Source organism: Zootoca vivipara, chromosome 8 (assembly GCF_965207765.1).
Source record: "Zootoca vivipara chromosome 8, rZooViv2.hap1.1, whole genome shotgun sequence".
In the NCBI taxonomy this organism is placed as follows: domain Eukaryota; kingdom Metazoa; phylum Chordata; class Lepidosauria; order Squamata; family Lacertidae; genus Zootoca; species Zootoca vivipara.
The window spans coordinates 84,712,002-84,725,299 of NC_142591.1; positions in this window are offsets into that span (position 1 = coordinate 84,712,002).

Below are 13,298 nucleotides of genomic sequence, written 5' to 3' on the forward strand. Positions count from 1 at the left end.
TATTTTTAAAAATGCAAAACGGGGAGAAATCTGCACGATGCCTACAGTAGATTACTAGCCACAATGACTACGTATGTTCTGCCTCCAAGGTTGAAAGGAGGCAGTTTGCCTCTGAATGCCAGTTTGCCTCCTGGAAGCCACAGGAGGGGAGAGTACTGTTGCGCTCGAATCCTGCTCCAGGGCTTCCCATTGGGGCATCTGGTTGGCCGCCGTGAAAACAGGAGGCAGGACTAGATGAGCCTACTTGGGCCTGATCCAGCAGGCGGGTTGATTTGTGCTACAATGTCACCAATAAAGTGGGGGGGGGACACACACACCGACCCCCGTGTCATATTGTAATACCTGGAAAAGACTCCTGCCCGGAAGCGTGTCGCCCTCTTTGCAAAACAAAGGTTTCTGTTGGGGTGAGTTGTTTCGCTGAACATCTAGTGCATTTTTCAGCTCCACCCTTTAAAATTAAGCTTGCTTATGTAACAAGGCCCAGAGATTTCCATTAGGCATTTGTTATCTGTTTGCCAACTCCAGATGTAGAGTCATCGCCCTGCGAGTTTCTCCACCCCCTGGTGTCAACAGCCAAGAATGAAGAGTGAAGAAACGGGAGCTCTGCATGCAATGGTGTCGTGCTGAGCATAAGGAGCATAACATTGTTGATCTGGAAGGGAACCAAGGCATCATCTAGTCCAGCCTCCTGCAATGCAGGAATCACGGTGTTGTATTCTCTGAGAGTTAACACAGAATAGCGAGAAATGGAGCTTTCGTAAGCTCTCGTTCCTCCCTAAGAACGCACTTTCTTACTAGTGTCTCTTCAGAACTAGAGCTGAGCAATATCTGGTTTTCAGCACTGTGATATATCACCAACTAAACATTATGATATATCGTAGGGTTGACATATGTCTGGAATTTCCTGGACATAGCCTGTATTCGTCCCTTGCTAGCATCGTCTGGGTGGAAATCGCTCAACAACTTTTGTGTCCGGATTTTCACTTTCTGAAATACGGCAACCCTAATATATTGACATTCACTGCTCGAACAAGTGAAACCAACCACCTGTCTGATTGATCCTTGCCCATCCTGGCTCATAAAAGCGAACCGGGAAGGGCCGGGCGATGGGTTCTGTGGGGTGATGAATGCTTCCCTCTGTGAGGGAGCCTTCCCAGACCCGCTGAAAGAGGCGGTCATTAAACCACTTCTTAAAAAAACATCTTTGGACCCAGACAATATGGCCAACTATCGCCCAGTCTCAAGTCTTCCATTCTTGGGCAAGGTGATTGAGCGACTGGTTGCTGAACAACTCCAGGCACGCCTGGAAGAAGCGGACCATTTGGATCCCTTCCAATTCAGGCCTCATCATGGGACTGAAATTGCCTTGGTCACGCTGGTCAATGATCTCCAGCAGGCTAGGGACAAAGGTGAAAGCTGTTTCCTAGTTCTGCTGGATCTCTCATACATCATGATTCACAAGATGTTGCCAGGTCAAAAACTATGAAACCGATTTCAAACCGGTTTGGGACAATATATCCAGATATCGCCCAGCCCTATTCAGGACTACTCTTGAGATAATGGACTTGAATCCCACAGGCATCTGGTCGGCCTCTGTGAGAACAGGATGCTGGACTAGATAGGCCACTGGCCTCAACCAGCAAGGTTATTCTGCTCTTAAGTGAGCTGTCCTTATGCGTGGAAGGGATGATTAAGGCATCATCCTCCAGCCACAAGGATTAGGGCGTTGTCCCAGAAACTGAAAGGCCTCGAGGTCACAAGGAGATGGACATAAATAAATGCACCCAGAAATAATAGACTTGCTATGGTACTCCTAGCAAGGAAGGTAATTTTAGGGACCGCACTTCTGGAAACATTTAATGATGACTCACGTGCTATGGCTCAATCCACCTGTCCCCATAGCAATCATCCAATAGCTGTGGAAAGAATGAGCCGGATATTTGGAGCAGAGCAGGAATCCCCTCCAACAGAAAAGAAGTAAACAATATTTTCCTACTTGGGCTCAGCTCCCCAGGAGCATGCTCAACTTTGTGTGTTCTGGGTGTTGTTGTTGTCTAGTCGTTTAGTCGTGTCCAACTCTTTGTGACCCTATGGACCATAGCACGCCAGGCACTCCTGTTTTCCACTGCCTCCCGCAGTTTGGTCAAACTCATGTTCGTAGCTTCGAGAACACTGTCCAACCATCTCGTCCTCTGTCGTCCCCTTCTCTTAGTGCCCTCAATATTTCCCAGCATCAGGGTCTTTTCCAGGGAGTCTTCTCTTCTCATGAGGTGGCCAAAGTCTTGGAGCCTCAGCTTCATGATTTGTCCTTCCATTGAGCACTCAGGGCTGATTTCCTTCAGAATGGATAGGTTTGATCTTCTTGCAGTCCATGGGACTCTCAAGAGTCTCCTCCAGCACCATAATTCAAACGCATCAATTCTTCAGCGATCAGCCTTCTTTATGGTCCAGCTCTCACTGGGTTCTGGGTAGGCCCAATAAATGTGTCTCTCCGAGGGAATTCTGACCCAGTAGAGCAGTTAGGAGATGCTAATCTTAGGGATATCCTGGGAACAGCCCCTTTATTACAGACTGCACAAATGTCCCATCAACTATCACACCAGGAACAAGACTTTGGGGTCATGGTGGATAGCTTGTAGTCCCCCTTCTTATCTGGGGAAAGGGAACCAGGGGCGGAGGAAGGGCGGCAGTGGGGGCGGTGCGCCCTGGGTGTCACCCCTGAGGGGGGTGACAAAATGCCGAGGGGCACTCACTGCGGGGCCTGCAGTATGCTCAAGCCACACGTCTCTCCTGGGAGTGACAAGGTGGCTTGGGTGCCCACACGCTCCGCGCTGCTCCATACCCACCGCCTCCCCCTCAGCTGTAGGGCGGCACCGCCCCAGGCACCCAATCAGCTTGCTCCGCTGCTGAGGGGAACAATGGGAAGAGCCAATGTGACCTATGTTGCTCTGGGTATAAAGAATGGGTGCATTTTTGCTTTGATGGAGACAAGCCATCGCCTCGCTGTGGTGCCTGTCCCATGCCTCTGTCAGAGAAGGCTTGGAGAGCTGGCAGGCTGACTTGTTGCAGTTTTTTACCTCTTGTAATAAAGCACTGGCCATTCTGATGTCTGACATGTGCACCCTGTGACTCCCAGAGCCAGGGCCGTCTTACCCATAGGCACTAGGGGTGCGAGGCACCCGGGCGCTGGGCTCTCAGGGGTGCCAGGCCGAGAGTTGAGTCTGGGGAAGAGCCCGTCCGTCGGTTGGAGCACCACGGCGAGTTCCTCTGCTGCGGGCAGCTCTGTGCCGCAATTTCAGGGGCGACTGAGCCAGCGAGATGCTGAGGCGGCCGGCCAGCTCCTCCCTCCTATGCGCCTGGGACTGGGCAACCTGGGGAGCTACCAGGCAACATCTCATAGAATCATAGAATCATAGAGTTGGAAGAGACCACAAGGGCCATCCAGTCCAACCCCCTGCCAAGCAGGAAACACCATCAAAGCATTCTTGACATATGCCTGTCAAGCCTCTGCTTAAAGACCTCCAAAGAAGGAGACGCCACCACACTCCTTGGTAGCAAATTCCACTGCCGAACAGATCTTACTGTCAGGAAGTTCTTTCTAATGTTTAGGTGGGATCTTCTTTCTTGTAGTTTGAATCCATTGCTCTGTGTCTGCTTCTCTGGAGCAGCAGAAAACAACCTTTCTCCCTCCTCTATATGACATCCTTTTATATATTTGAACATGGCTATCCTATCACCCCTTAACCTTCTCTTCTCCAGGCTAAACATACCCAGCTCCCTAAGCCGTTCCTCATAAGGCATCGTTTCCAGGCCTTTGACCATTTTGGTTGCCCTCTTCTGGACACGTTCCAGCTTGTCAGTATCCTTCTTGAACTGTGGTGCCCAGAACTGGACACAGTACTCAAGGTGAGGTCTGACCAGAGCAGAATACAGTGGTACTATTACTTCCCTTGATCTAGATGCTATACTCCTATTGATGCACCCTCTTTACACCCCTGGGCCGCATATGCTTAAGACAGCAGCCCTCCTTTGGCTCTGTCGTTCAGAACAACTGCCCTTCATCCCAAGATCACAGAGCGAGAACACAAAATGCACAATGAAACAAAAACAAACCCATCACCCCACTCCCACTGAATACTAGTTGGCAGCTGCAGGTGGGGAGAGGGCTCTGATGCTCAGATCCTGCTTGCTGGTTTTGCATAGGCATGTGGTTGGCCCCTGTGAGAACAGGATGCTGGACTAGATCCCAGATCCTGCAGGTGCTTCTTATGTTCCTACACATTTACTGCAGGAAATGGCAGGTGTGCCCAATTCTCACCGAAGTCAAGGAAAACTTCAAAGGCAAACTCCAGTGTGAAGCCACTGAATTGCGACTCACAGAGAAGTTTGGTTTGCTCATGTGGCTCTAAATACAGGCAATGGTTTAATTTCCTGTCCTGCCATTTACTCAGCAACGCTAAGATGCGTGTCTTCTTTCCAATTAATGTTGCTAGGAGGGGGCCGCTGTGCTCATTTTGCACACATTTTAGACCCTAATCAGATCCCCACCTTTGTCCCTCTTAATGTTTTCCAAAGAGATGCTTTGTGTTGCTTTGCGTATTTCCTGTGACCTTGTCGTGGCATCATGCAACACCCTGAGAATCACCTGCTTATTTAGCAAGTATCTCAGTATGGCCAATTCCTTCCTTGCAGAACACATTAGTAGAAACACTTTGCGGTGAAGCTGTTTTGCAGCATGGAACCCTCTGCTATGTACTGCCAAACCATCAATATTGCTGAAGCTTCGTATGAATGTGTGGAAAGGATTGACATGTGAAAAGGATCTAGGGGTCTTGGTGAACCACAAGCTTAAGATGAGTCCGCAGTGTGATGCAGGAGCAAAAAAGGCAATGCTATTCTAGGCTGCAGCAACAGAAATCTGTTGTTGTTGTTGTTGTTGTTGTTTAGTCATTTAGTCATGTCCGACTCTTCGTGACCCCATGGACCAGAGCACGCCAGGCACTTCTGTCTTCCACTGCCTCCCACAGTTTGGTCAAACTCATGTTCATAGCTTCGAGAACACTGTCCAACCATCTCGTCCTCCGACGCCCCCTTCTCCTAGTGCCCTCCATCTTTCCCAACATCAGGGTCTTTTCTAGGGAGTCTTCTCTTCTCATGAGGTGACCAAAGTATTGGAGCCTCAGCTTCACAATCTGTCCTTCCAGGGAGCGCTCAGGGCTGATTTCCTTCAGAATGGATAGGTTTGATCTTCTTGCAGTCCATGGGACTCTCAAGAGTCTCCTCCAGCACCATAATTCAAAAGCATCAATTCTTCGGCGATCAGCCTTCTTTATGGTCCAGCTCTCACTTCCATACATCACTACTGGGAAAACCATAGCTTTAACTATACGGACCTTTGTCAGCAAGGTGATGTCTCTGCTTTTTAAGATGCTGTCTAGGTTTGTCATTGCTTTTCTCCCAAGAAGCAGGCGTCTTTTAATTTTGTGACTGCTGTCACCATCTGCAGTGATCATGGAACCCAAGAAAATAAAATCTCTCACTGCCTCCATTTCTTCCCCTTCTATTTGCCAGGAGGTGATGGGTCCAGTGGCCATGATCTTAGGTTTTTTGATGTTGAGCTTCAGACCATATTTTGCGCTCTCCTCTTTCACCCTTATTAAAAGGTTCTTTAATTCCTCCTCACTTTCTGCCATCAAGGTTGTGTCATCAGCATATCTGAGGTTGTTGATATTTCTTCCCGCAATCTTAATTCCGGCTTGGGATTCATCCAGTCCAACCTTTCGCATGATGAATTCTGCATATAAGTTAAATAAGCAGGGAGACAGTATACAGCCTTGTCGTACTCCTTTCCCAATTTTGAACCAATCAGTTGTTCCATATCCAGTTCTAACTGTAGCTTCTTGTCCCACATAGAGATTTCTCAGGAGACAGATGAGGTGATCAGGTACTCCCATTTCTTTAAGAACTTGCCATAGTTTGCTGTGGTCGACACAGTCAAAGGCTTTTGCATAGTCAATGAAGCAGAAGTAGATGTTTTTCTGGAACTCTCTAGTTTTCTCCATAATCCAGCGCATGTTTGCAATTTGGTCTCTGGTTCCTCTGCCCCTTCGAAATCCAGCTTGCACTGGAGTTCTCGGTCCACATACTGCTTAAGCCTGCCTTGTAGAATTTTAAGCATAACCTTGCTAGCGTGTGAAATGAGCGCAATTGTGCGGTAGTTGGAGCATTCTTTGGCACTGCCCTTCTTTGGTATTGGGATGTAGACTGATCTTCTCCAATCCTCTGGCCACTGCTGAGTTTTCCAAACTTGCTGGCATATTGGGTGTAGCACCTTAACAGCATCATCTTTTAAAATTTTAAATAGTTCAGCTGGAATATCATCACTTCCACTGGCCTTGTTATTAGCAATGCTTTCTAAGGCGCATTTGACTTCACTCTCCAGTCTAGTGTCCAGATCAAGGGAAGTCATTGTACCACTCTATTCTGCCTTGGTCAGACCATACCTGGAATACTGTGTCCAGTTCTGAGTGCCACAGTTTGACAGGCTGGAATGTGTGTAAAGGAGGGTGACCAAGAATATGAATGGTCTGGAAACCAAGCCTTGTGAGGAAAGGTTGAAGGAGCTGGGTACATTTAGCCTGGAAAAGAGGAGACTGAGAGGAGATAAGACAGCCATCTTCAAATATCTCAAGGGCTAATTGAGCAAGCTTGTTTTCAAGGGCTAATTGAGCAAGCTTGTTTTCTCCTGCTCTGGAGGGTAGAACCTGAACCCATGGTTTCAAGTTACGAAAAAGATTCCAACTCAACACCAGGAAGAAATTTCTGAGAGCAAGAGTTGTTCAACAGTGCAGAGGGGGAGGACATAGTTTTGTTGCTGAGAGCCAGGCAGCGCCTTCGTGGATGAGATCCACCCACCAGACAAGAGTGTGAATGTGTGTTTGCAACAGACTCAGAGGGCGGGAGAGTCCAATGGGCAAGATCACCACAACTTGTCTGTAAACACTTTGTGGAAAGGATGTGCCAAAGGCAGGTACAGCTTCGTAGCTTCCGTTCAGCTATGAACCTATTGCCTTGCTCCTGTACCTTCAAATCTCAACATGCTGGTGAGCCTGTGTAAATTAGCCTGAATAAATATCTCTTCCTTGCTAGCAAGAAAGAGTTCTTGTAGTCTGGGATGGGAGCCTGAGACTAGACAGGACATAATAGCCAATGGCCCATCTAGTCCAGCATCCTGTTCCCACAGTGGCCAACCAGATGCCCGTAAGAAGCCCCCAAACAGGATCTGAGCACAAGCCCATTCTCCCCTCCTGTCGTTTCCTCAAATGGCATTCAGAAGCATCACTGTCTCCAGTTGGATATGGAAACCAAGCCTGATGAGGAACGGTTGAAGGAGCTGGGTATGTTTAGCCTGGAAAAGAGGAGACTGAGGGGAGATATGATAGACACCTTCCAATATCTCAAGGGCTTGGACGTGGAAGAGAGAGCAAGCTTGCTTCCTCCTGCTCTGGAGGGTCGGACTCAAACCAATGGCTTCAAGTTACAAGAAAGGAGATTCTGACTCAACATCAGGAAGAACATTTTGTCAGTATGAGCTGTTCAACAGTGAAATGTTCTCCCTAGGGAGGTGGTGGACTCTCCTTCCTTGGAGGTTTTTAAGCAGAGGCTGGATGGCCATCTGTCATGGATGCTATAGCTGAGATTCCTTCATTGCAAGGGGTTGAACTAGATGACCATTGGGGGTCCCTTCCAACTCTACAATTCCACGATTCTATGAGAAGATGGTTCCACTAAGCATCCTGAGTCGGGGCACCATCTTAGGGGGACCAAGGGCCCCCCATTTTTCAAGGAGGGTCTCCCCTCAATATTGCACAGCTTGTAGTGGGCCCTATCAGACCTCATTGGACCTACCCACAGCTGAGGCGGTCCCCGTTGGGCCTACCAGCAACTGCGGCAGACTTCACAGCCTTCTTCCATGTGTGACATCACTTCTGAGATGAAGCTGGGACTGTCCCTGGAAAATAGGGACACTTGGAGTGTCTGTTACTGTGGTTAAGTTATATGGGAAGTTGACGTCTAACACGCCGTGCAAAGGCAACCGCGATGTGTCTCAAATTCCGAAAGCAGAAGAAGCTAAAATATTCTATGTCGGGGTTGAGGAAAAGCTGGCATCTAAAAATAAAGCATTAATGCTTCTTTCTTCTTCTTCTCCTAGTAGCCGAGTAAGATTGTCTTCCATGAACACGGTCTTAACACTGAGTCTGTAAGTGACTGTGGAGGCCAATTCTGGATCCACACGTCCTTCCACAGTGGGGACATTGGTTTCTGGGCAGGAGTTGATCACGGTGTGGATTTGCCAAGTTACAGGTAGGTAGCCGTGTTGGTCTGAGTCGAAACAAAATTCCTTCAGTAGCACCTTAAAGACCAACTAAGTTTTTATTTTGGTATGAGCTTTCGTGTGCATGCACACTTCGTCAGATACAGCAGCTGTTTTAGCAGTTTTATAGCAGCTGTTTTATTACAGAAAAAATTCAGAAACAGACTGGAAAGAGAAGTTGCTGAATTGCAACTCATTAGCAAGCTTAAAACCATGGAGCCACCTGGAATGAACAGAGACACAGGATTCTTATCTCATTATACATGATCAAGCTTTCCTTAGCACCTCAGCCCTTGCTCCCCCCCCCCGCAAGACCAATTGCAGTCGTTAACAGCCATCAACAGGTTTACCACTCCTATCAGCCCATCACCCATTCCCATCACCCCACCCCCCACCCTCTGAATATACATAAGGGTCTGGTGACTTCTGTTTCAGTGTATCTGACGAGGTGTGCATGCACACGAAAGCTCATACCAAAATAAAAACTTAGTTGGTCTTTAAGGTGCTGCTGAAGGAATTTTTTTATTGGATTTGCCAAGCATGTCTTCCTCTTAGCTCATGTCTCTCTTTTGTCCTGAGTTTGAGCATCTTCAAAGTCCATGACACCTTTGGTAAAGGCTGTTCTCCAATTGGAGCGCTCGCAGGCCAGCATTTGCCAATTGTCAGTGTTTTTACTACATTTTTAAAATAGATTTGCCTTGAGAGAGTCTTTAAACCTCTTTTGTTGACCACCAGCATTACGCTTTCCATTTGTAAGTTCGTGCCGGACACCCTCAAAGATGAGCGGAACCCAGCGCCTGTATCCTGAGCTGCAGACTGCGGCTTGGCAACCCTGAGACAGGCCCAGCTGAAGTGTTGCACAATGAGAAACAGGCTCCCCCTAGCCTGGCAAGTCACATGCACCACTGTGACTCACCGTTTCCAAAGCCTCCTACACAATCCCATTGCAAAAGTGGCAACACAACCACCCACAGAGACGACAGGCAGGCAGCACTCTCTGCCGGGGGTGGCCTCGCAATTTGTGAGTCCCAGCGGAAGGGCGAGGAAGCAGCACTTAATTCCTAAAATTAGAGGTGCCCAGGATCAGCTGTATCAGGAAGGAAGTCCTTTCCCTTTAATCCGAGAGGCGGACGATCTGGTTGAGTGGTTGGGTTGGTTGGGCTTGCTTTTTGCTTGGCCCTGGGCCAAAGACCTGCTTCTTCCTCCCTGAAAATTCCTCCCTCCCTCACCTCCGCAGTCCTGAACTCACCCTCACAGGGGCCAAAGGTGGTGAGATTCAGGCCACACGAAAGGAAGCGCTTTGCACGTCGTTAAGCTGCGGAACTCACTGCCACAGGAAGCTAGCGACGGCCAACAGCTTGGGTGGCTTGAAAAGGGGCTTAGACAAATTCATGGAGGGCTAAGGGTAACAATGGCCACTGGCCACGATGGCTACCTTCTTCCTCCGCTGTCTGAATACCAGTTGCTTGGAATCGCAAGAGGGCAGTGCGCTGTTGTGCTCAGGTCCATTATGGAATATGGCTAGGACTTATCGGTGGCTACTGGCTAGGAAGAGGAAACAGAATCTCCATATGGCAGCTAATGGATTGAGGTTGAATCCTGACTAGACAGAAGTACTGTTTTGGGGGGACAGGGGACTGGCAGGTGTCGGGGACTCCCTGGTCCTGAATGGGGTAACTGTGCCCCTGAAGGACCAGGTGCGCAGCCTGGGAGTCATTTTGGACTCACAGCTGTCCATGGAGGCGCAGGTCAATTCTGTGTCCAGGGCAGCTGTCTACCAGCACCATCAGGTACGCAGGATGAGACCCTCCCTGCCCGCAGACTGGTGCATGCTGTGGTTATCTCCCGCTTAGACTACTGCAATGCGGTCTACGTGGGGCTACCTTTGAAGGTGACCCGGAAACTGCAATTAATCCAGAATGCGGCAGCCAGACTGGTGACTGGGAGCGGCCGCCGGGACCACATAACACCGGTCCTGAAAGACCTACATTGGCTCCCAGTACATTTCCGAGCACAATTCAAAGTGTTGGTGCTGACCTTTAAAGCCCTAAATGGCCTCGGCCCAGTAGACCTGAAGGAGCGTCTCCACCCCCATCATTCAGACGAAAACAGTACTTCTGTCTTGTCAGGATCCAGTACCGAGGGCCTTCTGGCGGTTCCCTCACTGCGAAAAATGAGGTTGCAGGGAACCAGGCAGAGGGCCTTTTCAGTGGTGGCGCCCGCCCTGTGGAACGCCCTCCTATCAGATGTCAATGAGATAAGTAACTACACAACCTTTAGAAGGCATCTGAAGGCAGCTCTGTTTAGGGAAGTTTTTAGTGTTTGATGTTTTATCATTATTATCATTAATTTTGTTGGGAGCCACCCAGAGTGGCTGGGGAACCCCAGCCAGATGGGCGGGGTATAAATACCGGTAAGTTGTTGTTGTTGTTGTTGTTGTTGTTGTTGTTGTTGTTGTTGTTGTTGTTATATTCAGGGGTGGTCTACCTCTAAACACCAGTGGCTAAGGGGGAAGAGAGGGAGATTGTTGGTGCCCAAGCCCTGCATGAGAGCCCTCCAGGGTCATCTAGTTTGACTGCTTCTGCAGTGCTGGGAATGGCAAAACATTTCCCCAGCTCTCTCCAGAGATGTTCTCCTCCTATTGTTTTAGCATTGTGATAGCAAAAGTCACATCTTGTATGGAAACTCAGAAGACGTAAACACAAGCTATTTATGAAACACAGATGTGACAGAAGAGAAGGTTAAGGGGTGATACGATAGCCATGTTCAAATATATCAAAGGATGTCATATAGAGGAGGGAGAAAGGTTGTTTTCTGCTGCTCCAGAGAAGCGGACACGGAGCAATGGATTCAAACTACAAGAAAGAAGATTCCACCTAAACATTAGGAAGAACTTCCTGACAGTAAGAGCTGTTCGGCAGTGGAATTTGCTACCAAGGAGTGTGGTGGAGTCTCCTTCTTTGGAGGTCTTTAAGCAGAGAGGCTTGACAGCCATATGTCAAGAATGCTTTGATGGTGTTTCCTGCTCGGCAGGGGGTTGGACTGGATGGCCCTTGTGGTCTCTTCCAACTCTACGATTCTATGATTCTATGACTGTGTTGAGGTGATTAAGCCACTCTTTGCACAAATATTACCCTTTAATTCGATTAACAAAACAAGCAGGCCACCTCCCAGTTTAACAGGTTACATTAAGGGCTTTGCATGTCCTGTCAAGCTCCAATATGTCAGGAAATTACAGCCCTGGAGAGAGGCATTATTTAAGCAATATTGATACGATATGGGGTGTTCGCCTGTCCTGACTTTTGATCTTTATGGCTGAGCGGCGGATCGAAACCCCAGGCACATGGAATGTAGTCAACTAAGTTTTACTAAGAGTAGACCTATTGAAATTAATGTGCCTGACTTAGAGGGGCAAGAGCATTTTCCAAAGGGCCCATTCCGAGTCCTTTTCACCATTTCGAAGTTTCAAACAACCCCTGTTATTTCAACAACTTCCTTCCTTCCGAACTGAGTCAGAAAGAACAAAACAAGGCAAGGCAAGGCGCAGTAAAGACTTACCTGCCTTGCTCAGTGGTGGACTTTGGGCACTCAGATTTCAGCACTGCCCTAAAACCACCCCTGCATTGCACAGTCAAAATCCCAGCCTGAAGCTTTTAAGCCCTTCGAATTGAGGTGAGCCAATGGCCAATCCGGCCCGGTGGAACTGCTTCAGGATCCAAGGATCTTTTATGGCTTAAGGGCGATGCTCCAAGTCCAACCTGTAACTCTGGAGGATAATCACAAGGGGGCGCTGTGGGCTCTTGGCTACAGCCTTAGCAGCTCCTGGCAAGAAGATATGGGATAATAAATGGGTGCTGGACCCAACTTTGGGCCCAAATGAAGTTATTAGGATTCAGGAAGTTGGAGTGGGGTGAAAGTGCCCTCTCCCACAATTATAGAAATTGTGTGTGAGAGTGTGGATTTTGTAAAATGTCTGTCCTTACCTTAATGTTAAATGTGAGGTTTAAAACAACAACAAAGCCCGACTGCTGCTCTGACCACATTCCTGAATGGCATGACTCTCCCAGAAGGACACTATGTGTGACATTCTTTGGTGGGGAGGGGGGACACCACTGTTGCTGGCATCCGTCTCTCTCAAGAGAAAGAGTGTGCCTCCGGGGATGAAGTCGAAGCATTGTTTTAGCAGCACTGAAGTGACCTCCCCAGGGTGCAAGCCTGGGCAGCGGGTCTGGGCGTCCCGGGCTGCCCAGATGACAGGACCCTTCCCCCTCTTGGCCTCAGAGCAAGATGTTTGGCACCAGCTTGGCTGCAGGAGTTGTCAGAAGGAGGCGTACAAGGTGCCATCCAGCTGCCTCAATGGCTCCACTTTAGATGTGTGTAGAGTTTATTCTTGGGCTCCATGATCACTGCAGATGGTGACAGCAGTCATGAAATTAAAAGACGCCTGCTTCTTGGGAGAAAAGCAATGACAAACCTAGACAGTATCTTAAAAAGCACTGGAAGGACAGATCGTGAAGCTGAGGCTCCAATACTTTGGCCACCTCATGAGAAGAGAAGACTCCCTGGAAAAGACCCTGATGCTGGGAAAGATGGAGGGCACAAGGAGAAGGGGACGACAGAGGACGAGATAGTGGGACAGTGTTCTTGAAGCTACAAACATGAGTTTGACCAAACTGCGGGAGGCAGTGGAAGACAGGAGTGCCTGGCGTGCTCTGGTCCATGGGGTCATGAAGAGTCGGACACGAAGAAACGACTAAATAACAACAAGAACAAAAAGTTTACTCCTGAACCTTTTATCCTCCTAAAGATATCCTGCAAGGCAGCAGAGGTTTAGGGTCAGAGTTTTCCTTCTCAGTTGTGGTGACCGCCCTGTGGAACATCTTCCCATCAGCTGTCAAGGAGATAAACAACAACCTGGCCTTTA